Below are 27,287 nucleotides of genomic sequence, written 5' to 3' on the forward strand. Positions count from 1 at the left end.
AAACACAATACTTGTGTGGATACATAGACAAAACACTGTCCCTAGTAAGCCTCTAGTTGACTAGCTCGTTGATCAAAGATGGTCAAGGTTTCCTGGCCATAGGCAAGTGTTGTCACTTGATAACGGGATCACATCATTAGGAGAATCATGTGATGGACTAGACCCAAACTAATAGACGTAGCATGTTGATCGTGTCATTTTGTTGCTACTGTTTTCTGCGTGTCAAGTATTTGTTCCTATGACCATGAGATCATATAACTCACTAACACCGGAGGAATGCTTTGTGTGTATCAAACGTCACAACGTAACTGGGTGACTATAAAGATGCTCTACAGGTATCTCCGAAGGTGTTAGTTGAGTTAGTATGGATCAAGACTGGGATTTGTCACTCCGTATGACGGAGAGGTATCTCGGGGCCCACTCGGTAATACAACATCACACACAAGCCTTATAAGCAATGTGACTTAGTGTAAGTTGCGGGATCTTGTATTACGGAACGAGTAAACAGACTTGCCGGTAAACGAGATTGAAATAGGTATGCGGATACTGACGATCGAATCTCGGGCAAGTAACATACCGAAGGACAAAGGGAATGACATACGGGATTATACGAATCCTTGGCACTGAGGTTCAAACGATAAGATCTTCGTAGAATATGTAGGATCCAATATGGGCATCCAGGTCCCGCTATTGGATATTGACCGAGGAGTCTCTCGGGTCATGTCTACATAGTTCTCAAACCCGCAGGGTCTGCACACTTAAGGTTCGACGTTGTTTTATGCGTATTTGAGTTATATGGTTGGTTACCGAATGTTGTTCGGAGTCCCGGATAAGATCACGGACGTCACGAGGGTTTCCGGAATGGTCCGGAAACGAAGATTGATATATAGGATGACCTCATTTGATTACCGGAAGGTTTTCGGAGTTACCGGGAATGTACCGGGAATGACGAATGGGTTCCGGGAGTTCACCGGGGGGGGGGGGGCAACCCACCCCGGGGAAGCCCATAGGCTTTGGGGAGACACACCAGCCCTTAGTGGGCTGGTGGGACAGCCCCAAGGGGGCCTATGCGCCAAGAATAAGAAATCAAAGGAAAAGAAAAAAAAAGAGGGAGGAAGTGCGAAGGGAGGGGGACTCCTCCCACCAAACCAAGTCCAACTCGGTTTGGGGGGGGAGTCCTCAACCCCTTGGCTCGGCCGACCCCTTGAGGGTCCCTTGGACCCCAAGGCAAGGTCCCCCTCCCTCCTCCTATATATATGGAGCAATTAGGGCTGATTTGAGACGACTTTCTCACGGCTGCCCGACCACATACCTCCATAGTTTTTCCTCTAGATCGCCTTTCTGCGGAGCTCGGGCGGAGCCCTGCTGAGACAAGATCATCACCAACCTCCGGAGCACCGTCACGCTGCCGGAGAACTCTTCTACCTCTCCGTCGCTCTTGCTGGATCAAGAAGGCCGAGATCATCGTCGAGCTGTGCGTGTGCTGAACGCGGAGGTGCCGTCCGTTCGGTACTAGATCGTGGGACTGATCGCGGGATTGTTCGCGGGGCGGATCAAGGGACGTGAGGACGTTCCACTACATCAACCGCGTTCTCTAACGCTTCTGCTGTACGATGTACAAGGGTACGTAGATCACTCATCCCCTCTCGTAGATGGACATCACCATGATAGGTCTTCGTGCGCGTAGGAAAATTTTTGTTTCCCATGCGATGTTCCCCAACAGTGGCATCATGAGCTAGGTTCATGCGTAGATGTCTTCTCGAGTAGAACACAAAAGGTTTTGTGGGCGGTGATGTGCGTTTTGCTGCCCTCCTTAGTCTTTTCTTGATTCCGCGGTATTGTTGGATTGAAGCGGCTTGGACCGACATTACTCGTACGCTTACGAGAGACTGGTTTCATCGTTACGAGTAACCCCCTTTGCTCAAAGATGACTGGCAAGTGACGGTTTCTCCAACTTTAGTTGAATCGGATTTGACCGAGGAGGTCCTTGGATGAGGTTAAATAGCAACTCATATATCTCCGTTGTGGTGTTTGCGTAAGTAAGATGCGATCCTACTAGATACTCTTGGTCACCACGTAAAACATGCAACAACAAAATTAGAGGACGTCTAACTTGTTTTTGCAGGGTATGATTGTGATGTGATATGGCCAACGATGTGATGTGATATATTGGATGTATGAGATGATCATGTTGTAATAGAAATATCGACTTGCACGTCGATGGTACGGCAACCGGCAGGAGCCATAGGGTTGTCTTTATACTAACATATGTGCTTGCAGATGCATTTACTATTTTGCTAGGATGTAGCTTTAGTAGTGATAGCATGAGTAGCACGACAACCACGATGGCAACACGTTGATGGATGATCATGGTGTGGCGCCGGTGACAAGAAGATCGTGCCGGTGCTTTGGTGATGGAGATCAAGAAGCACGTGATGATGGCCATATCATGTCACTTATGAATTGCATGTGATGTTAATCCTTTTATGCACCTTATCTTGCTTAGAACGACGGTAGCATTATGAGGTGATCTCTCACTGAAATTTCAAGACGAAATTGTGTTCTCCCCGACTGTGCACCGTTGCGATAGTTCTTCGTTTCGAGACACCACGTGATGATCGGGTGTGATAGACTCAACGTTCACATACAACGGGTGCAAAACAGTTGCACACGCAGAACACTCGGGTTAAGCTTGACGAGCCTAGCATGTGCAGACATGGCCTCGGAACACATGAGACTGAAAGGTCGAGCATGAATCGTATAGTTGATATGATTAGCATAGAGATGCTTACCACTGAAACTATTCTCGACTCACGTGATGATCGGACTTGAGATAGTGGATTTGGATCATGTACCACTCAAATGACTAGAGAGATGTATTTTTTGAGTGGGAGTTCTTAAGTAATATGATTAATTGAACTAATTGTCATGAACATAGTCTAATGGTCTTTGCGAATTACGATGTAGCTTGCGCTATAGCTCTACTGTTTTTTATATGTTCCTAGAGAAAATTTAGTTGAAAGTTGATAGTAGCAAACTTTGCAGACTGAGTCTTTAAAACCAAGGATTATCCTCGTTGCTGCGCAGAAGGCTTATGTCCTTAATGCAACACTCGGTGTGCTGCACCTCGAGCGTCGTTTGTGGATGCTGTGAACATCCGACATACACGTTTGTGATGACTACACGATAGTTCAGTGCAAAATACTTAAATGGCTTAGAAGCAAGGCGCCGAAAACGTTTTAAAACGTCACGGAACATAAGTGATGTTCTAAAGAGATGAAATTGTGATTTCATGCTTGTGCCCTTGTTAAGAGGTACGAGACCTCCAACAAGATTCTTTGTCCACAAAGTAAAGGAGAAAAGCTCAATCGTTGAGCATGTGCTCAGATTGTCTGAGTACGACAATCACTTGAATCAAGTGGGAGTTAATCTTCCAGATGAGATAGTGATAGTTCTCCAAAGTCACTGCCACCAAGCTGTGAGAGCTTCGTGATGAACTATAACATATCAAGGATACATACAATGATCCTTGAGCGATTCGCGATGTTTGACACTACGAAAGTAGAAATCAAGAAGGAGCATCAATAGTTGATGGTTTGTAAAACCACTAAGTTTCAAGAAAGGCAAGGGCTAGAAGGGATACTTCGTGAAACGGCAAAACAGTTGCTGCACTAATGAAGAGACCCAAGATTAAACCCAAACCCGAGACTAAGTGCTTCTGTAATGAGGGGAACAGTCACTGAGGCGGAGCAACTCTAGATACTTGGTAGATAAGAAGGCTGGCAAAAGTCGAAAGAAGTGTATTTGATATACATGATGTTGATGTGTACTTTACTAGTACTCCTAGTAGCACGAGGGTATTGGATACCGGTTCGGTTGCTAAGTGATTAGAGACTAGCTAAAGGCGAGGTGACGATACGTGTTGGAAGTGTTTCCAAGATTGATATGATCAAACGTCGCACGCTCCCTCTACCATCGGGATTGGTGTTAAACCTAAATAATTGTTAATTGGTGCTTGCGTTAAGCATGAACATGATTGGATCATGTTTATTGCAATACGATTATTCATTTAAAGAGAATAATGGTTACTCTATTTTCTTGAATAATCACCTTCAATGGTTTATTGAATCTCGATCGTAGTGTTACACATGTTCATGATATTGGTGCCAAAAGATACGAGTTGATGATGATAGTACCACTTACTTGTGGCACTGCCGCTTGAGTCATGTTAGTATAAATTGCATGAAGAGGCTCCATGCTGATGGATCTTTGTACTCACCTGATTTTGAATCACTAGTGACATGCAAATCATACCACATGAGCAAGGCCTTGTTTTCATTGAGATGAAATAAGATAGTAACTTGTTGGAAGTGATGCATTTTGATGTATGCAGTCCAATGGGTGCTGAGGCACGCAGTGGATATCATTATGTTCTTACTTCACTGACGATTTGAGTAGATACAGGAGTATTTACTTAATGAATCACAAGTCTGAAATGTTGAAAAGTTCAATTCCGTTTCAGAGTGAAGTTCGTCGTAACAAGAGGATAAACTGTCTACGATATGATCATGGAAATGAATATCTGAGTTACGAGTTTTGGTACGCAGTTAAGACAATGTGGAAATTGTTTCGCAGTTCATGCCACCTGGAACATCATAGTGTGATGATGTGTCTGAACGTCATAGCCACGCACTATTTGGTATGGTGCATACTATGATGTCTCTTATCGAATTACCACTATCGTTTATGGGTTATGCATTAGAGACAACCGCACTCACTTTAAATAGGGCACCGCGTATTTCCGTTGAGATTACACAGTATAGACCGAGGTTTAGAGAAATCTAAACTGTCGTTTCTTGAAAGTTTGGGGTTTCGGCACTTATGTGAAAAAGTTTCAGTCTGATAAGCTCGAACCCAAAGCGGATAAATGCATCTTCATAGGATATCCAAAACAGTTGGGTACATCTCCTATCTCAGATCCGAAAGCAAAGTGTTTGTTTCTAGAAATGGATCCTTTCTCGAGGAAAGGTTTCTCTCGAAAGAATTGAGTGGGAGGGTAGTAGAACTTCATGAGGTTATTGAACCATCACTTCAACCAGTGTGTAGCAGGGCGCAGGAAGTTGTTCATGTGGCGCCTACACCAATTGAAGTGGAAGCTGATGATGATGATCATTGAGCTTCGAATCAAGTTACTACAAACCTCGTAGGTCGACAAGGTCGCGTACTGCTGCAGAGTAGTACGGTAACCCTGTCTTGGAGGTCATGTTGTTGAGCAACAGTGAACCTACGAGTTATGGAGAAAGCGATGGTGGGCCCGGATTCCGACAAATGGCTGGAAGCCATGAAATCCGAGAGAGGATCCATGTGTGAAAACAAAGTGTAGACTTTGGTAGAACTACTTGATGGTCATAGGACTATTGAGTAAAAATGGATTTTTAAAAGAAGACAGACGATGATGGTGATAAGTCACTATTAAGAAAAGCTCGACTTGTCGCAAAGATGTTTTCGATAAGATCAAACAGTTGACTATGATGAGACTTTCTCACTCGTAGCGATGCTAAAAGTCTGTTAGGATTATGTTAGTTGTTGATGCATTATTTATGAAATATTGCACGTAGGATGTCAAAACATTGTTTTCTCGACGGTTTCCTTGAGCAAACATTGTATGTGATACAACCAGAAGGTTTTGTCGATCCTAAAGATACTAGCAAGTATGCAAGCTCCAGTGATCCTTCAATGGACTGGTGCAAGCATCTCGGAGTTAGAATATACACTTTGATGAGATGATCAAAGATTTTGGGTTTGTACAAGGTTTATGAGAAACTTGTATTTCCAAAGAAGTGAGTGGGAGCACTATAGAATTTCTGATAGGTATATGTGGTTGACATATTATGGATCAGAAGTAATGTAGAATTTCTGTAAAGCATAGAAGGTTGTTTGAAAGAAGTTTTCAAAGGAGTACCTGTATTACGCTACTTGAACGTTGAGCATCAAAGATCTATGGAGATAGATCGAAAGCGCTTAATAGAAGTTTCAACAAGATGCATGCCTTGACAAGTTTTCAAAAGAGTTCAAAATAGACCAGCAAAGAAGGAGTTCTTGGTTGCGTTGTGAGGTGTGAATTTGAGTAAGACTAAAAACCCGACCACGGCAGAATAAAGAGAATAGACGAAGGTCGTCTTCTATGCCTTAGCCGTAGAATTTAAAGTATGCCATGCTGTGTACCGCACCTGATGTGTGCCTTGACTCAAAGTCTGTTGAGAGGTACAGAGAGTGATCCATGATTGAATCACTAGCAGCGGTCAAAAAATTTATCCTTAGTAACAAATGGACTAAGGAATTTTTCTCGATTATGGAGGTGGTTAAAGAGTTTGTCGTAAAGGGTTACGTCAATGCAAGCTTTGACACTAATCCGGATAACTATGAGTAGTGAAACGGATTCGTATAGTAGAGTAGATATTTGGAGCATTTCCGAATAGCACGTAGTAGCAGCATCTATAAGATGACATAAAGATTTGTAACGAACGCACAAATCTGAAAGTTTTAGAACCGTTGACTAAAACCTCTCTCACGAGCAAGACGTGATCAGACCCCATAACTATATGGGTGTTGGATTCGTTGGAATCACATGGTGATGTGAACTAGATTATTGACTCTAGTGCAAGTGGGAGACTGTTGGAAATATGCCCTAGAGGCAATAATAAATTAGTTATTATTATATTTCTTAGTTCATGATAATCGTTTATTATCCATGCTATAATTGTATTGATTGGAAACACAATACTTGTATGGATACATAGACAATACTTGTGTGGAGATCATCTCTACGAGACATGTGAATGTGGAGAAGGAAATCTTCAATCTGTATAGCCTTGTAGGTTGTCCCGTCATACTGCTTGATATTTATAAGTTTAAACCCTTTGGGGAACTGATGCTGCATCACCTCATCTATGAAACAAAATGAGTGGGAGGCGCCCCTTATTTATATGTATCATGCTGGAGATCGGATGAGATACTAGCGCTGTTGTTCCCGAACTTCATCGTTCTGATTGGGCTGAGCTTGGTACCTGTCCTGTCCAGCGGTAGTGTGGCTTCTAGATCCGTAAATAGATCTTGGTTGTGCTGCTCGAGACTAATGTTCTATTGTTGGTCAAATGGATCTTCGGGTTGAGCTGGTTCCCTTCTTCTGTCCCGTCCTCGAGGAGGGCAGTCTGGTTGTTTGTCTTGTTCGAATCTGGGTGGTGCGGGCTTCGTCTTGAAATTCTGGCAACAAGCAACAACGTGGGTAGCTTTTGGTTTGCCCCCGTCATTCCTGGCAATAGCCATCTTCGGCCGCCAAGATTGCCATCCATCTTTCATTGATGGAGTCCTGTTCGGCTTTAATTTTTCATTGCTTTAGCTCGAGGCTCCGCCCAGTGTCTATGAGTTGCCGCGTGAATACTTCTTGATCGAGTGGGTCTTCGGGGATGATGAAATCCTCGTCACCCAAGCTGTCCTCCTTCATGCCCGGAGGGATGTAGTTGATGTCCTCGGAATAGCTGAGATCCTCAGGCTTGTCTAGATACATGTAGCCTCGTAGCTCAGCCTTGTCTAGGAGGTTTGTAGATTCTGGGGATTCGACAGGATTTTCTGTATCCTCAGGGTTGAAGTTATCTCTGGTTCCAACATTACGAGCTTTAGGATTTTGCACTAGGATGACGCTTGATGGGTTCGTCGCCATTGTTCTTGATTGGGGCGTCATCATCGATTTTCCCCGTGGCGCCCTCATCCCTGAAAGCACATATGCTCCCTTGGTGGTTTTGATAATTAATGAAAACGTACATTATGTCTTAGACTAACACTTCTACCTAGTGTATTTAGAGTACAGTCCATATAGAGCATTGGCTAAAGGATTGTGAGGAGAAACCCCTTGGTGAAAGGAAAGGAATAGGATTGGCTCAAGTTTCAAGTAAGAGGACTCTACATTTTACATTTGTGAGAAATCACTTTTGAGTCCATAGGAAAGCCATGTTGGAAATATGCCCTAGAGGCAATCAAAAATTAGTTACTATTATATTTCTTTGTTCATGATAATCGTTTATTATCCATGCTATAATTGTATTGATTGGAAACACAGTGCATGTGTGGATACATAGACAAAACACTGTCCCTAGTAAGCCTCTAGTTGACTAGCTCGTTGATCAAAGATGGTCAAGGTTTCCTGGCCATAGGCAAGTGTTGTCACTTGATAACGGGATCACATCATTAGGAGAATCATGTGATGGACTAGACCCAAACTAATAGACGTAGCATGTTGATCGTGTCATTTTGTTGCTACTGTTTTCTGCGTGTCAAGTATTTGTTCCTATGACCATGAGATCATAAAACTCACTGACACCGGAGGAATGCTTTGTGTGTATCAAACGTCGCAACGTAACTGGGTGACTATAAAGATGCTCTACAGGTATCTCCAAAGGTGTTAGTTGAGTTAGTATGGATCAAGACTGGGATTTGTCACTCCGTATGACGGAGAGGTATCTCGGGGCCCACTCGGTAATACAACATCACACACAAGCCTTGCAAGCAATGTGACTTAGTGTAAGTTGCGGGATCTTGTATTACGGAACGAGTAAAGAGACTTGCCGGTAAACGAGATTGAAATAGGTATGCGGATACTGACGATCGAATCTCGGGCAAGTAACATACCGAAGGACAAAGGGAATGACATACGGGATTATACGAATCCTTGGCACTGAGGTTCAAACGATAAGATCTTCGTAGAATATGTAGGATCCAATATGGGCATCCAGGTCCCGCTATTGGATATTGACCGAGGAGTCTCTCGGGTCATGTCTACATAGTTCTCGAACCCGCAGTGTCTGCACACTTAAGGTTCGACGTTGTTTTATGCGTATTTCAGTTATATGGTTGGTTACCGAATGTTGTTCGGAGTCCCGGATAAGATCACGGACGTCACGAGGGTTTCCGGAATGGTCCGGAAACAAAGATTGATATATAGGATGACCTCATTTGATTACCGGAAGGTTTTCGGAGTTACCGGGAATGTACCGGGAATGACGAATGGGTTCCGGGAGTTCATCGGGGGGGGCAACCCACCCCGGGGAAGCCCATAGGCTTTGGGGAGACACACCAGCCCTTAGTGGGCTGGTGGGACAGCCCCAAGGGGGCCTATGCGCCAAGAATAAGAAATGAAAGGAAAAGAAAAAAAAAGAGGGAGGAAGTGGGAAGGGAGGGGGACTCCTCCCACCAAACCAAGTCCAACTCGGTTTGGGGGGGGAGTCCTCCCCCCCTTGGCTCGGCCGACCCCTTGAGGGTCCCTTGGACCCCAAGGCAAGGTCCCCCTCCCTCCTCCTATATATATGGAGCAATTAGGGCTGATTTGAGACGACTTTCTCACGGCTGCCCGACCACATACCTCCATAGTTTTTCCTCTAGATCGCGTTTCTGCGGAGCTCGGGCGGAGCCCTGCTGAGACAAGATCATCACCAACCTCCGGAGCACCGTCACGCTGCCGGAGAACTCTTCTAACTCTCCGTCTCTCTTGCTGGATCAAGAAGGCCGAGATCGTCGTCGAGCTGTACGTGTGCTGAACGCGGAGGTGCCGTCCGTTCGGTACTAGATCGTGGGACTGATCGCGGGATTGTTCGCGGGGCGGATCGAGGGATGTGAGGACGTTCCACTACATCAACCGCGTTCTCTAACGCTTCTGCTGTACGATCTACAAGGGTACGTAGATTACTCATCCCCTCTCGTAGATGGACATCACCATGATAGATCTTCGTGCGCGTAGGAAAATTTTTGTTTCCCATGCGACATTCCCCAACAATTTACTCTTGACTAGTCTATCCATTATGGACCCTAAACTGGCAAGGTTAAAACATTGGTTTAGGTCATGTGAGAGCCAGCATAGTGAAAGCTAGGATAAACCATGAGTTATCATACCCACTTCATTGAAGCAAGACTTGAGCCTCGAAAGCCGGTCTCTTTTACCGTGTCTCACTGAGCCGGCCTATGAGTTATACTTTATTATTATTTTCTGCATGATATTATGTCCTGACCTTTCAGGGACAAGTACTACTTTTGCCAGCTCATCATGAATGACCGGGTTATGAAAACTGCGGTCACACTTTGACCAGTTTAAAATTGCACATCTTCTACAACAATGTTGTGAGAAAATTAAAGGGCGGGCCTCGAAAATCAAGTTTGTTTGCCGGATTAATGTTCTACTCTTTTTACCGTGTCTCATTGAGCCGACCTATTAGTTATAATAGATTTTCTGAAGGTTATTACGTCTTAAACTTTCAGGTACAAGTAATATTTTACCGGCTCATCATGAATGACTAGGTTATAAAACTACGATCATATAATGACCAGTTTAAGTCATAGAATTTCATAGACGATATTGTTGAAGAATTCAATAGAAAAATATCTCTGACAACTTGTTTTTTCCTATTTCATAATTCAATCAAATATTCGGAGCCAAGCAAAGACAAACATTTGTGTAAAAGGAATAAATGATAGCATATCAGGACAAGTTTTACCACAGCGAGCTAAGTGCAAACCAACGTGCACGATGGCACAACAAAACATCTCAGAGTTTATACTACTGTTATTACAAACTCACATGAGGAGTTGTTAAACATTCAAGATTTTTGGTCTAAAACTTTCTTGGGGACTAGTTTTCTTCCGAGGGAGTTATTTTCTGAAAGAACCCGCCTTCAATCTTCATCGCCGGCTGATTGCCCGCAGCGACTCAAAATTTGAAGTTCCTTCAACCATAGGAGAAGCAACAACTCCATGAACAATTTTTCTCTTGTAATGAGGAGGGGCCAGCTCAGACGGTTCATCTTTCGGCATTGGGATGCGTTCATTATCAATGGTATACGCGAAGTAGTACTGGGATGTGTCAACTTGTTGTGCGAAAAGAGTCGCCAATGGCCAGGCCTCTTTCATTACACGAGCAAAATCTTCACGAGTGAATTTTCATCCGTCCGACTTATATTTTGGAAATCCATCTTCCGGAGCCGCCATATGGAGTTCACATAAATATGTCTTAGCACACGCAAGAACCAAATTTGCCCCGTTGCGAGCTGCCGACTTCCAGGTATCAGAGACCCAATGCGGCACCATTGAAAGTTGCTTTATCATATGCTTGAGTTTCTGGGGCAGATATTTCAAATTCTTGACGACCATAATGGAATAAATAGACCCGATGAATAGTCATTCCACATAAGTGAATATCGCTTTCAGTTTTATAATGGGAACTTCACTAAGGACTGGTCTGTTCGGCCTACACACGAAATACAAATACAACTTTGAGTCACCCTTTGTTTTGATATCAATCAGAGAAGCTTAAAGTAATAAAGGGTAGAAAGTCTTACGAAAATGGCAGTTAGCATCTCGTTGAGTTGCTTCACCAGAATGGCATAATTTTCTTTCAAGATACCAAGTTTCCCCTCGGCCTTTTCGGCACGATTCAAGAGGGCAGTTTTTCCTGCTTCAATTTTTTTACTACTTGCTCAAAATGGACATGCGCGTCACCAACGAAATTTGCAAAATAAGTCGTGTTCATTTGGCCTCAGCCCTCTGCTTCATATCTTCCTTCAAACGTTTCTCTAGGTCTGCGACCACAAATTCAATATCCCCTACATACCTCTGATGGATGCACAAAGTTTGTCAAAAATTGTGATTTTGACACGCCTTAAGAGCGGCTTATTATAAGGAATAAGAAGCTCATGATAAGGGAATATATTTTTTGAAGTCCCCATCATATTGCACGCAATATACTCGGTACTTGGGGGCTAATGCATAGCAGTTCTTTTCAAAAGGATATGACAAAAATTAGGAAGACCCGCCTCATCTCACAGAATGAGTCGGCCCTTGGGTGCTACGGGTCTAATCTTCGTAAAAAATTCCATAATAATGAAGTACCGACTCGTTATCATCATATTTGCGGGCTACGGACGCAAGTTCACATTTAGCTAGTCTGGAAAGAGCCGACTTATCATGCTTATAATTAACTGGCCCTTGGAGGCTGGGGAAAATATATAAATATAGAGTAGGTACGCAAGAGTTTTTACCTCATATTTCTCCTTGAGAGCAGAAATCATATTGGCTTCAATTTCCCGACTTTCAGACAGCCGGGTCAAGTATTACTAGTGGATTTCCACAACACTAAATAGAGACATATTCAGGAGCTCCAATTGGGTTTCCCCTTTTTCCAAGTTCACTGGTTATTCCTTGGCCACAATCTTAATAAGAGGGATGGAAACAACAGGAGCTTGAAACATTTCTTTGACAAAGACAACATCCGGAACGCTCTGGTCAGCCGGTGGAATAGGATCATTCAAAGGAGTCGCCGAACATAAGTGACAAGCCGGACTTGGTGGATGCATAGGAGGATCAACTGAAATGCATGTTATCTTTACCGGGGCATTCATTAAAACCGGCTCATTTGATTTAGGCATTTCGACAACGGTTGTCAGTTCGGTTCCAACATTTGGAAGGTTCCTTTCATAAAGGCCAGCCTCTGTGGCTGCTTTTTCCTATTGGGGGATCAAAATGTCTTGGTTTTCAGCACATGGCCCGACAACTCTACTAGAGAAAGCAACTTCGTCCCTACGTATATTAGAAATTAGATATTATACTAAGGAAGGTAAACATATGCAATCAGGTAATGATAAGAAAATTGACCACGATTGATATTAAAATTAGGAAGTAGCGTTGCACATGAGGCGCCCGAAGATGGAGGAGATTCCTGGTAAATAATTTTGAAGGACTAAGAGGTTGTTTAAAGAAACCAGCGTGAAAACTAATTTCATATGGTGCCTCAACACGTGGCTTACGAACTGGCGGTGCATGAGGCAAGCCAGGGTCTAACTCGCCATGGTCACTTCTGGTCTTACATTTTTTACTAACCAGTGAATTGCGTTTTCTTCAAAAGAAAATTGGGAACTAAATGAGCGGCTTGATTTGAAATTTTAACCTTTCGGACGACATTCCATGTCCTTCTTGAAACAAACATTTCTGAGGAACTGGAAGAAATTGGAATTACCTCAACGTCGCCGTCTTGGCTGGCTTCATAGCCGCCCTGAGAAGAAGACGTGTTAGCGAGTTCAGTAAACAAATGACCAACTGAGTCGAGTTCTACCTCAAATGGTTCTCATGAACTTGAGCCAGGAGTCTGGTCATCACGGGCAGATCATTTCCATAACCCGTGGAAAGAACATGGATCTGAGGTGTGACTTTCCAAAAGCTAGCATCCTCCTGCAAATGAAAGAACATGGTAAGGATGGAGGGTCAAAATAAAATCAACGAAGGAACATAGTACACTTGATGGGAAAGGATCGGTACGGATGGCGGATGACTTAGCATATAAAACGAACCTAAAACAGTAATGTTGCACCTCTCCTTTGAGTTAGAGAAAAACTTCTTCGTCTATTTATTAGGATCATCATCGGATAAATCTTGTGTGGGGAAGCATTGACCATCGATGAGTCGTGTGAGTAATCGCACATTCAACCGGTCCTCACGCTGGCAAGATGGATGCGCCACATTAAACCGGTTAAGCCATGAGCAATCAAGGCTCTCAAATTTGTACGAAAATGATCCATCATATCCCTCTCTTCATCTGCTGGCCAACACGGGAATTCATCGTTGTTGCCGATCCTCTCCTATTTGTAGCCCAACAATGGATTTTCTTCTGCATGGGCTGTATTTCTACAATAGAACTAGGTCTTGTATCATCCTTTCGGACGACTCACCAATTTAGACTCAGGGAACATATTATTTTTCCTTTTATGGAAGGAGATTCCGCCAACTTGAAGGAGGGGACGTTCCTGACATCAGTCTGACGGTTAGCATAGAAGAACTCCCTAAACACAGTTAGTGGCGGCTCAATCTCGACATATACTTCATGTAAAACTTGAAATTGAGATATGTTGATCATAGAATTGGGACCAATATCTTTAGGCGAGAGGTTGAAGAAGTGCAGAAGGTCCCTGAAGAATTTTGAGTTAGGTGGTCGAAAACCTCTCCGTAAATGATCAGTGAAAATAACAACTTCTCCTTGTTGAGGCTGCGTGTAGGGCTCTTGTTTAGGAGTTCACCGGTTTATCTCCTTTCGAGCCGACAAGAATATTTGACTCACAAGGTTTTCCAAACTAAGTTTGGATACTTAGGACCTGGCCGAGTTAGAAGCCTTGGAGTTCTTGGGGTCCATTAGACAGTATAAAAAATCTACAAGGATGGTAAAAGAAAATAAGGTGATGCATGATACGAGCAGCTGGCTATGGTCATTATTCAAGGGGTGTTTAAGCTGCCAAAACTATTACAGAATAGTGTTCTAAGCCGGCCAATGCTACAACAGGGTGTTTTAAGCCGGCAACAACAAGTAAAAGATTTTGAAAGGTAAACTCCATGGAAGACTTAGCAGAAATTTTTCCCAAATAGGTTGCAACAAGTGACATATCTTGTGATGGATCTAAATAAAGCTTGAAAAATAGGGTTATGCGTTAAACACCAGCGTTATGCCCTAAGATCAAGGAATTTTCATAGTGTCTCCTAAAAAAGCCTCATTTCAAATCCATGCACATGAGATGCCAAGCGGAGGCGGCAGCAAACCTATGGATGCAGAAGGGATGAGAAGCTTGCAGATGTGCAAACTGTTTCTTTGATGACCTTGATGAACACAGTATGAACATCGATAGAACCTACCGATGTACCTGATTCATTGAAGGAGAAAAGTGACGACCGTGTGCACCTCGACGAATATGAGGAAGATCCAGTAACACATGCGCCACATTCGATAAGACCCGGTCGACGTCATCAGAGCTATGTCACGCGCAGTAATGGGTAAGAACGTGGAGTAGAAGAAGAAAGGAAAAGATGATGCACAGCCTCACCCCGCCTATTTATAAGGAAAGGGGGGAACAAAACGGAATGATCGTTGGAAATTAGTGGCTTAGTTTATGCCTAGATTTTCGCACGAGTTTGGATTTAGTGCTACTTTTTGAAAATATTCGCTCTGATGACCTAGATGATAGCGGTGAACACGATGATGTCATACGATTATAGACTCATAATACGCTAATTTTCAAGGAAGGACAAATGAACCTGGATGGTCATGACCCGGATTCGAGTTTTATTTTATGGATAAAGGGAGAAAGATTGTCGTCTCATAGTTTGACCAAGGAAGATTGACATGAACAAATTCAAATCAACCTGAGTCCTAATATCGGGGATAAGATCCCACAGTATACCCCGCTGTTTGGGCCGGGCTAGGTTGTAGGCAAATCTTGGCGTATACGCTCAATAGAATGCAGAAAGGACAGAAGGATGGCAAGAAGACTTACCAAGTGAGCCACCAGGAGGCCTAGTACCTGAAGATGGTGACTCAAGGCCCACAAGGTAGAAGACGCCGGAAGCTTTCCTAACTTGGCAAACAAGATAAAGTAGAATTATAATAGGTCGCGGGCGTTTAGTGACCAAGATTCTATTGTAAACTCAGGGCCTCTACTTATATTTTAAGGGGAGTCCTCGAGCCGAAAAGATCAAGCAAGAAACTCTTGAGGGCTAGGTTTGCTATTTCACAGCCTTGTAATCGAGATCACCAACAATATAGACACCAAAGCAGGACGTAGGGTTTTACCTCCATTGGAGGGGCCGAACCTGGGTAAATCCGTCTCTCGTTCCCCATCAAACCCTTCAAGTCGCCAGACAGCAATGATGGACTCACCTCTAAGTCCTTTCACGAGGACATCTGTTGTGACAAAACCATGATAGGTTGTAATGCAACACGTATTGTGCTATAATCTTAGGGTCTTGACTTATATATAAAGGGAGCCTCTGAGATAGAGAAGGTAAGTAAGAAATCTCTCAAGAGCTAGGTTAGTGATTCCGCACCCTTGTAATCAAGATCATCGTCAATAAACACACAAAGCACGACCTGTGTAAATCCTTACCTCTCGTTCCCAATCAATCCCATCCAAGCAACCACCTAGTTGTGATGGATCCTAGACTTCGTCATATCCCTAGGACATCCACCATGAAAAAACCATGGCAGTTGGCACCCACCATGAGGCCAGCACACGATGGTGTTGAGTTCTTCTAGGGACCTCTCCAAGAGGTTGAGTTCTTCTAGGGACCTCCCCAAGGCCGGCTCAATCGAGTACGGGTACCGTGCCCCCTTGGACAAAATCCACATTTTCATTGGCAAGATCGGCGATTCAGGACCCGAGCATGCATTTGCACCGACATCATCGAGTCATCTCAGCGCACTCAACCCAGTCGGGCTCAGTCCGGCCGGATGCATGTCTACGTTGGCTTCACTCAGGGAGTCGACCTTGCGGATAACTCTGCGGCTAGTGGAGACACTCTTGTCCACTATGATAGAGAGTCCTCAGTTTGAGACCTAGATTCAATCTGCCCGGTTTTCGATGTAGACTTGGAGGCTATCCTGACTGTGAGACTGCTCGGGAGTCACTTGAGCCACCTACGAAGTCCTCCATTTGCATGGAAGGAACCATTATGGCTCTCGATTCCACAGCGGCTGAGGCGACTAACGGTTCCGGTGGGTGAGCATCAGCTCCATACGTGGCCGGGTAAAGCAAGTCGCAGGCTCAAGCCATGACCGGCTTGATGACAGAGATGATGAAGTTGATGGAAAAGCGAGTAACTGTGGAAAATCAGGAGGAATGTAACACAGAGTTGATTGAACTTTGGTGGAAGATGACTAAAGTTTAGGAGGAGATCAACGCCAAGAATACTCATATGGAGGATTTACAGGCTCAGATCCACAATGAGGTTGAACAGTGAAGGCAGAAGCTTGGCACCTAGGTCTTCGTCGAGACACCTCGAAGGAAGTTCATTGAGGGGTTACGAGAGTCGCCGCCCCGTGATATGTCCATTTTGCATCATGCTTTCATGTTGATATTTATTGCTTTTTGGGCATTTATATTACTTGTGGTACCATATTTATGCCTTTTCTCTCTTATTTTGCAAGGTTTATTTGAAGAGGGAGAATTCAGGCAGCTGGAATTCTGGACTGGAGAAGGAGCAAATCCTAGTCCACTATTCTCCACATCTCCAAATGCCCTGAAAAGTTACGTGGACTTTTTCTGGATTATATAAAAATACTGGGCGAAAGAACTACCGGAGGGGGGCTGCCAGGGCGCCACAAGCCCTGACACCGCCACCCCCTGGTGGCGGAGTGGGGGCTTGTGCGCTCCCTGACGGCCCACTAGCCCCCCTCTTTTGCTATATGAAGTGTCCTGGTCCAGAAAAACTCAAGAGGGAGCTTTTTCGTGGTTTCGCCGCCGTCACGAGGCGGAACTTGAGCAGATCCAATCTAGAGCTCCGGCAGGATGATCCTGCCCAGGAAACTTCCTTCTCGGAGGGGGGAATCGTCGCCATCATCATCACCAACACTCCTCTCGTCGGAGGGGAGGCATCTTCATCAACATCTTCATCAGCACCATCTCCTCTCCAATCCCTAGTTCATCTCTTGTAACCATTCTTCGTCTCGCGACTTCATTTGGTACTTGTAAGGTTGCTAGTAGTGTTGATTACTCTTTGTAGTTGATGCTAGTTGGATTATGGTTGGTTTCTTCGCATCTCTATAAGACTCGATCAAGGTTGCTGAGGCAATCATCAAAGGAAGACCCGTAAACAGAGAAGTCAAAGTAACGAACGCGGATCAAAGTACAGAAGAGTCTTGTAACCAATCTTGTGGTTAATGAAGGTCCACCCACATACCAAACTATCAAAGTAACGAACGCGAATCATATGAACATGATGAAACTAGCATGACAGAAATTCTCGTGTGTCCCCGGGACGTTTTTCCTCCTATAAGACTTCGTTCAGGCTTGTCCCTTGCTACAAAAGGGATTGGGCCACTTTCTGCACCGTTGCTACTACTTGTTACTTGTTACTCTTTGGTTGCTATATTTCACCTCGCTACACAATCACTTGTTGGGTTAGACACTCTTACTTATCGAAAGGACTATGATTGATCCCCTATACTTGTGGGTCATCAAGACTCTTTTCTCGCGCCGTTGCCGGGGAGTGAAGCGCCTTTGGTAAGGAAACATTTTTATACTGTGCTGAAATTTATTGTCACTTGTGACTATGGAAACTATTCCTTTAAGGAGTTTCTTCGGGGTATCTTCACCACGAACGGAAGCACGAGGAGTTGCTCCTCAACCTTAGGTACCTACTGAAAATATGTTTTATGAAATTCCTTCGGGTATGCTTGAGAAACTGCTGGCTAATCCTTTCATAGGAGATGGATCTTCACATCCAGACTTGCATCTAATCTATGTAGATGAAGTTTGTGGTTTATTTAAGCTTGCAGGTTTGCCCGAGGATGAGGTAACGAAGAAAGTCTTTCCTTTGAAGGATAAGGCGTTGACATGGTATAGGCTATGTGATGATACTAGATCTTGGGGCTATAATCGGTTGAAATTGGAATTTCATCAAAAGTTCTATCCTATGCATTTAGTACATCGTGATCAGAACTTTATTTGTAACTTTTGGCCTCGTGACAGGGAAAGCATAGCTCAAGTTTGGGGAGGCTTAAATCAATGCTATATTCATACCCCAATCATGAACTCTCGAGAGAAATCATCACTCAAAACTTTTATGCTCGGCTTTCTCATGAAGATCGTACCATGCTTGACACTTCTTGTGTCGGTTCTTTTATGAAGATGGATATTGATCACAAGTGGAATTTATTTGAGAGAATCAAACGCAACTCTGAAGATTGGGAGCTGGATGAAGGTAAGGAGTCAGGTATGAATTTCCAGTTTGATTGCGTTAAATCTTTTGTTGAGACAAACACTTCTAGAGATTTTAGCGCTATGTATGGACTTGACTCTGAGATAGTAGCTTCTCTATGTGAATCTTTTGCTGCTCATGTTGATCTTCCCAAAGAGAAGTGGTTTAAATATCATCCTCCTGTAGAAAGCAACATAGCCAAAACCAATCTAGTTGAGGAGAAAGTCATTGCTTTTAGTGATCCTGTTGTTCCTTGTGCTTACACCGAGAAACCACCGTACCCTGCTAGGATAAAGGATTATTCTAAAGCTCCAACTGTGATACGTAGGGGTTACATTAGACCACTTGCACCCCCTGAGGAAATTAGAGTTGAACCTAGTGTTGCTATTATCAAATATCTCTTAGCCGAAGACATAGATGGGCATGTTATCAAATTCTCTGAGGACTCCGCTAGAATTGCTAAACCTCATGCGGAAGACAAACACGGACCTGTAGTTGGCCTGCCCGTTGTTTCTGTTAAGATAGGAGATCACTGTTACCATGGTTTATGTGATATGGGAGCTAGTGTTAGTGCAATACCCCGTTCTTTATATGATGAAATCAAAGATGAGATTGCACTTGCTGAGTTAGAACCCATTGATGTCACTATTACGCTAGCTAATAGAGACACTATCTGCCCTGTGGGAATTGTGAGAGACGTAGAAGTACTGTGTGGTAAGACGAAGTATTCTACTGACTTCCTCGTCCTTGGTACTGCACAAGATAGCTTTTGTCCCATCATATTTGGTAGACACTTTCTCAACACTGTCAATGCTCACATTGATTGCATTAAGCAGACTGTCACAGTTAGTTTCGAGGGTGTGTCTCATGAATTTAACTTCTCCAAGTTTGGAAGACAATCCCATGAAAGAGAGTTGTCTGGTAGGGATGAAATCATTGCTCCTGCCTCTATTGCCGTACCTCCTACGGAAACTTTAGAGTAATATCTTCTTGAGCATGAAAATGATATGCATATGGAGGAGAGAGATGAGATAGATAAAATTGGCTTAGAAGAATATCCTATTCTCAAGAATAATCTGCCTGTTGAACTGCTTGGGGATCCTCCCCCACCAAAGGGTGATCTTGTATTTGAGCTTAAACAGTTGCCTGATACTCTTAAGTATGCCTATCTTGATGAGAAGGAGATATATCCTGTCATTATTAGTGCTCTCCTCTCAGAGTGCGAAGAGAAGAAGTTACTAAAAACTCTGAGGAAGCACCGCGCTGCTATTGGATATACTCTTGATGATCTTAAGGGTATTAGTCCTACTCTATGTCAGCACAAGATTAAAACCGATCCTGACATTAAACCAGTTGCTGATCATCAAAGGAGATTAAATCCTAAGATGAAAGAGGTCGTTAGAAAAGAAATATTAAAGCTTCTGGAAGCAAGAATCATTTATCCTGTTGCTCATAGTGATTGGGTAAGTCCAGTACATTGCGTACCTAAGAAGGGAGGTATCACCGTCGTTCCTAATGATAAGGATGAACTAATCCCACAAAGGATTATTACCGGCTATAGGATGGTGATAGACTTCCGAAAGCTGAACAAGGCAACTAGGAAAGACCATTATCCTTTGTCGTTCATCGACCAAATGCTAGAAAGGCTATCAAAACACACACACTTCTGCTTTCTAGATGGTTATTCAGGTTTCTCGCAAATACTTGTTGCACAATCTGATCAGGAGAAAACAACTTTCACCTGCCCTTTCGGTACCTTTGCTTATAGACGTATGCCTTTTGGCTTATGCAATGCACCTGCCACCTTTCAAAGATGTATGATGGCTATATTCTCTGACTTTTGTGAAAAGATTGTCGAGGTTTTCATGGATGACTTCTCTGTTTACGGGTCTTCCTTTGATGATTGCCTCAGCATCCTTGATCGAGTCTTATAGAGATGCGAAGAAACCAACCTGAAGGTATCGTCTTATGGTTAATGAAGGTATCCTTTGATGAGTGCCACTTTATGGTTAATGAAGGTATCGTCTTAGGACACAAAATGTCTGAAAGAGGCATTGAAGTTGATAAGGTTAAGGTTGATGCAATTGAGAAAATGCCTTGCCCCACAGATATCAGAGGTATACGAAGTTTCCTAGGTCATGCTGGTTTCTATAGAAAGTTCTATAAAGAGCTCTCTAAGATTTCTAGGCCTCTTATACCAACCTCTTGCAGAAGGATGTTCCTTTTGTTTCTGATGAGGATTGTGAGGAAGCCTTTGAAATACTTAAGAAGGCTTTGATAACCGCACCTATTGTTCAACCACCTGACTAGAACTTGCCCTTTGAAATCATGTGCGACGCTAGTGATTATGCTGTTGGTGCTGTTCTAGGACAAAGAGTTGACAAGAAGTTGAATGTCATTCACTACGCTAGGAAAACTCTAGACACTGCCCAAAGAAACTATGCCACTACGGAGAAGGAATTTTTAGCAGTCCTGTTTGCATGTGAAAAGTTCAGATCTTACATAGTTGACTCCAAAGTCACTATTCACTCTGATCATGCTACTATTAAGTACCTCATGGAGAAGAAGGACGCTAAGCCTAGGCTGATCAGATGGGTTCTCGTGCTACAGGAATTTGATTTGCACGTCGTTGACCGAAAGGGTGCTGATAGCCCTGTAGCAGATAACTTGTCTAGGCTAGAGAATGTCCTTGATGACCCACTACCTATTGATGACAGCTTTCCTAATGAGCAATTAAATGTCATCCGCACTTCACTTAGTGCACCGTGGTATGCCGATTATGCAAACTATATCGTAGACAAATACATACCACCCAGTTTCACCTATCAACAAAAGAAGAAATTCTTCTTTGATTTGAGACACTACTTTTGGGATGATCCTCACCTTTATAAGGAAGGAGTAGATGGTGTTATTAGACATTGTGTGCCTGAACATGAACAGGGACAGATCCAACAGAAGTGTCATTCTGGAGCCTACGGAGGACACCATGCTGGAGATAGAACTGCCCATAAGGTATTGCAATCAGGTTTCTATTGGCCCACTCTCTTCAAGGATGCCCGTAAGTTTGTCTTGTCTTGTGATGAATGCCAAAGGATAGGGAACATCAGTAAGCGTCAAGATATGCCTATGAACTATTCACTTGTCATTGAACCATTTGATGTGTGGGGATTTGATTATATGGGACCCTTCCCGAGTTCCAATGGTACACTCACATCTTAGTTGCTATGGATCACGTTACTAAGTGGGTAGAAGCTATCCCCACTAAAAATGCTGATCACCACACCTCTATTAAGATGCTTAAAGAAGTCATATTCACAAGATTTGGAGTCCCTGGATACTTGATGACTAATGGCGGTTCACACTTCATTCATGGTGTTTTCCGCAAGATGCTAGCTAAGTATGATGTCAACCACAGAGTTGCATCTCCTTATCATCCTCAGTCTAGTGGTCAAGCGGAGTTGAGTAATAGGGAGATCAAGTTGATCCTACAAAAGACCGTCAATAGATCTCGAAAGAACTGGTCAAGCAAACTTGACGATGCACTATGGGATTATAGGACTGCTTATAAGAATCCCATGGGCATGTCACTGTATAAAATGGTTTACGGTAAGGCCTGTCGTTTACCTCTTGAGCTGGAACACAAAGCTTATTGGGCAATCAAAGAGCTCAACTTTGATTTCAAACTTGCCGGTGAGAAGCGGTTGTTTGATATCAGCTCGTTAGATGAATGGAGAGCCCAGGCATACGAGAATGCCAAGTTGTTCAAGGAAAAGGTTAAGAGATGGCACGACAAACGAATACAGAAACGAGAGTTAAATGTAGGTGATTATGTCTTGCTATACAATTCTCGTTTGAGATTCTTTGCAGGCAAAGCTTCTCTCTAAATGGGAAGGTCCCTATGTTATCGAGGAAGTATATCATTCCGGTGCCATCAAAATCAATAACACGGAAGGAAATATTCCTAGAGTGGTAAATGGGCAAAGAATCAAGCATTACATCTATGGTACTCCCATAAATGTTGAGACCAATATCATCAATGTCATAACTCCAGAGGAGTACATAAGGGATGTTTATCAGCCTGTTTCAGACCTTGAAAACGAAGAAGTACCTGTTTCGGTAAGAAATTGGACTCCGATACTTTTCCAATAGGAAATTTCCTCCGTTTTGGAATTTTTGGAAAATTAGAAAATAAAAAACAGTCCGGAGAGCGAATGAGGCGGCCACAAGCCCTGCCACCACCCCCTACCCCCCTGTGGCGGAGGGCAAGCTTGTGGGCACCCCGTGTGCCTCCCGGACTCCGTTTTCTTGCGGAGGACTCCTTCTGGCCCAGAAAAAATCAATATATAGTCGCCCGAAGGTTTTGATCTCCGTATTGCGTAGTTTTCCTCTTTTTTCGTTTCGAGCCTGTTTCTGTGACAGATCTAGATCATCATGACTTCCCCAAACGCTCCTAAGGACAAGATCTTCGAGAGGGTCATCAATCCCTACCTCACGGAAGTGCTGAAACACCCTCAATCTATCAAGATGAGCGAGGGGATGTTGCACATCCGTGATGTTGAGGGGCCTAAGAAGACGGAAGCGTGGAGACGAGGCTCGAGGCAATGGAGCAACAAGTCTTCAAGTGCCAAGGGATGGTGGAGCATGGACTCAACGCGAACCACACAATGATCACAGAGTTCACTAGCAATCACAAGATGGATGCCATTGATATTGGGAAACACCTCTTCAGGCTCTATGACAGGGTTGATCAACTTCAGGGCTAGATCTATGACCTGCAGAACCAAAACTGTGAGTATGAGTACAGATTTAAATCAATAAGGTTGGCTGCAGATTTGAGGATTCTGGCGACTCGTTCGTCCTGCCATGATGGAGCACCTATGCCTTGGAAGACGGAGGATCAGACTACTCCAACAACTCCACCACCATCACCATCAAAGGAAGACAACTAAGCATTGGTATGGGCAATCCCCTTGGCTTCTGCCAAGCTTGAGCTTAGTCAAGGGCTTTTCTTTGTGCCATGATCAAAGAGTATGAAAAGAACGATGGCATGAAAGATCATGAAACGATCTTATGGAAAGTGATAACTTCACATATGACACGTATGATGATTGGAACTTGTTGAGAATAAATCAACATAGACCTCAGTCATTGTTGCAATTAATAAGAAGTAATAAGGAAAGAGAGGTTCACATATAAATATATCATCTTAGACACTTTTTACAATTGTGAGCACTCACCAAACTATTACATGCTTAGGAGTACATGTTGGACAAGGAAGACAACATAATGAATTGTGTTCGCTTGGTTCCAAACAATTTTATATGATTAGAGATCCCTTAGCATGTGATGATTGCTTCCACCTCATATTAGCCAAAACTCCCGCACCAAGTAGAGATGCTACTTGTGCATCCATAAACCTCCAACCCAGTTTTGCCATGAGAGTCCACCATACCTACCTATGGATTGAATAAGATCCTTCAAGTAAGTTGTCATCGGTGCAAGCAATAAAAATTGCTCTCTAATATGTATGATCTATTAGTGTGTGGAAAATAAGCTTTGTACGAACCTGTGATGAGGAAGACATAAAAGCGAGAGACTGCATAATAAAGTTCTTTATCACAAGAAGCAATATAAAGTGACGTTCCTCCGCACTAAGAGGACACGCATTCAAACCTCAAAAGCGCATGACAACCTGTGCTTCCCTCTGCGAAGGGCCTATCTTGTGCCTTTACTTTTTGCCCTTGTAAGAGTCATGGTGATCATCGCCAATTCCTTATTTTTGCCTTTGTCTTGGCTACTGTCACATGTTTGGGAAAGATCTAGATTCATATATCAACTTGGAGTTGAGTACTTATGCTTTATTGTTGTTTACTTTACCCTTGAGATAAATGGTTGGGAGGCAAAACTATAAGCCCCTATCTTCCTCTATGTCCAGCTGAAACTTTCACACCATTAGTACCACGTGAGTTGTAACAATTGTGGAAAACAAAAGAGATGATTGAGTATGTGGGTTTGCCTTACACGCTCTTATTTGACTCTTTCTGATGTTGTGATAAATTGCAATTGCTTCAATGACTATGGACTATTGTTGGTTACTTCTCGGTATGGTTTTTGCTTCATGCTTTGCTTTGTGAAGAAATTGTTACTTTCCCATAAGAATCTTTATGATGTATTGTTGTTCTATGTGTGATCATGATACCCTCATGTCCGTATTATGTTTTATCGACACCTTCGTCCCCAAACATGTAGACATGTTTATGGGACTTGGTTTTCGCTTGAGGACAAGCGAGGTCTAAGCTTGGGGGAGTTGATACGTCCATTTTGCATCATGCTTTAATGTTAATATTTATTGCTTTTTGGGCTGTTATATTACTTGTGGTACCATATTTATGCCTTTTCAATCTTATTTTGCAAGGTTTATTTGAAGAGGGAGAATTCAGGCAGCTGGAATTCTGGACTGGAGAAGGAGGAAATCCTAGTCCACTATTCTGCACATCTCCAAATGCCCTGAAAAGTTACGTGGATTTTTTCTGGATTATATAAAAAATACTGGGCGAAAGAACTACCGGAGGGGGGCTGCCAGGGCGCCACAAGCCCTGACACCGCCACCCCCCTGGTGGCGGAGTGAGGGCTTTTGGGCTCCCTGACGGCCCACTAGCCCCCCTCTTTTGCTATATGAAGCGTCCTGGTCCAGAAAAAATCAAGAGGGAGCTTTTTTGTGGTTTCGCCGCCGCCACGAGGCGGAACGTGAGCAGATCCAATCTAGAGCTCCGGCAGGACGATCCTACCGGGGAAACTTCCCTCCCGGAGGGGGGAATCGTCGCCATCGTCATCACCAACACTCCTCTCGTCGGAGGGGAGGCATCTTCATCAACATCTTCATCAGCACCATCTCCTCTCCAATCCCTAGTTCAACTCTTGTAACTAATCTTCGTCTCGCGACTCCGATTGGTACTTGTAAGGTAGCTAGTATTGTTGATTACTCTTTGTAGTTGATGCTAGTTGGATTACTTGGTGGAAGAGTTTATGTTCACATCCTTGATGCTATTCATTATACCTCTGATCATGATTATGATTATGTTTTGTGAGTAGTTACTTTTGTTCCTGAGGACATGGGATAAGTCATGTTAATAATTGTCATGTGAATTTGATATTCGTTCTGTATTTTGATATGTTGTATGTTGTCTTTTCCTCTAGTGGTGTTATGTGAACGTCGACTACATAACACTTCACCATATTTGGGCCTAGAGGAAAGCATTGGGAAGTAGTAAGTAGATGATGGGTTGCTAGAGTGACAGAAGCTTAAACCCGAGTCTATGCGTTGCTTCGTGAGGGGCTGATTTGGATCCACTAGTTTAATGCTATGGTTATACTTTGTCCTAATTCTTCTTTTGTAGTTGCGGATGCTTGCGAGAGAGGTTAATCATAAGTGGGATGCTTGTTCAAGTCAGGGCAGTACCCAACGGTGCAGCAAAGTGGCCCAATCTCTTTTGTAGCAACGGTGCAGCAAAGTGGCCCAATCCCTTTTGTAGCAAGGAACAAGCCTGGACAAAGTCTTATAGGAGGAAAAACACTCCCGAGGACACACGGGAATTTCTGTGAAGCTAGTTTTCATCAAGTTCGTATGATTCGCGTTCGTTACTTTGATAGTTTGATATCTGGGTGGACCGGCGCTTGGGTACTGCCCTTACTTGGACAAGCATCCCAGTTATGATTAACCCCTCTCGCAAGCATCCCCAACTACGAAAGAAGAATTAAGACAAAGTCTAACCATAGCATTAAACTAGTGGATCCAAATCATCCCCTTACGAAGCAACGCATAATCTAGGGTTTAAGCTTCTGTCACTCTCGCAACCTATCATCTACTTACTACTTCCCAATGCCTTTCTCTAGGCCCAAATAATGGTGAAGTGTTATGTAGTCGATGTTCACATAACCCCACTAGAGGAAAAACAACATACAACACATCAAAACATCGAACGAATACCAAATTCACATGACTACTATTAGCATGACTTATCCCATGTCCTCAGGAACAAAAGTAACAACTCACAAAGCATAATCATATTCATGAACAGAGAGCTAATGAGTAGCATCAAGGATCTGAACATAAACTCTTCCACCAAATAATCCAACTAGCATCAACTACAAGGAGTAATTAACTCTACTAGCAACCTTACAAGTACCAATCGGAGTCGTGAGACGGAGATTGGTTACAAGTGATGAACTAGGGTTTGGAGATGAGATGGTGGTGGTGAAGATGTTGATGGTGAAAAGTCCCCTCCGATGAGAGGAGTGTTGGTGATGACGATGGCGACGATTTCCCCTCCGAGAGGGAAGTTTCCCCGGCAGGATCGTCCTGCCGGAGCTCTAGATTGGTTCTGCTCAAGTTCCACCTCGTGGCGCCGGCGAATCCACGAAAAAACTCCCTTCTGATTTTTTTTCCAGACGAAACCCTTCATATAGCAAAAGATAAGCGCCGGAGGGCCAACAGGGGGCCCACAAGCCCTCCA

This window comes from Hordeum vulgare, chromosome 5H (genome assembly GCF_904849725.1).
Source record: "Hordeum vulgare subsp. vulgare chromosome 5H, MorexV3_pseudomolecules_assembly, whole genome shotgun sequence".
NCBI classification, from domain to species: Eukaryota; Viridiplantae; Streptophyta; class Magnoliopsida; order Poales; family Poaceae; genus Hordeum; species Hordeum vulgare.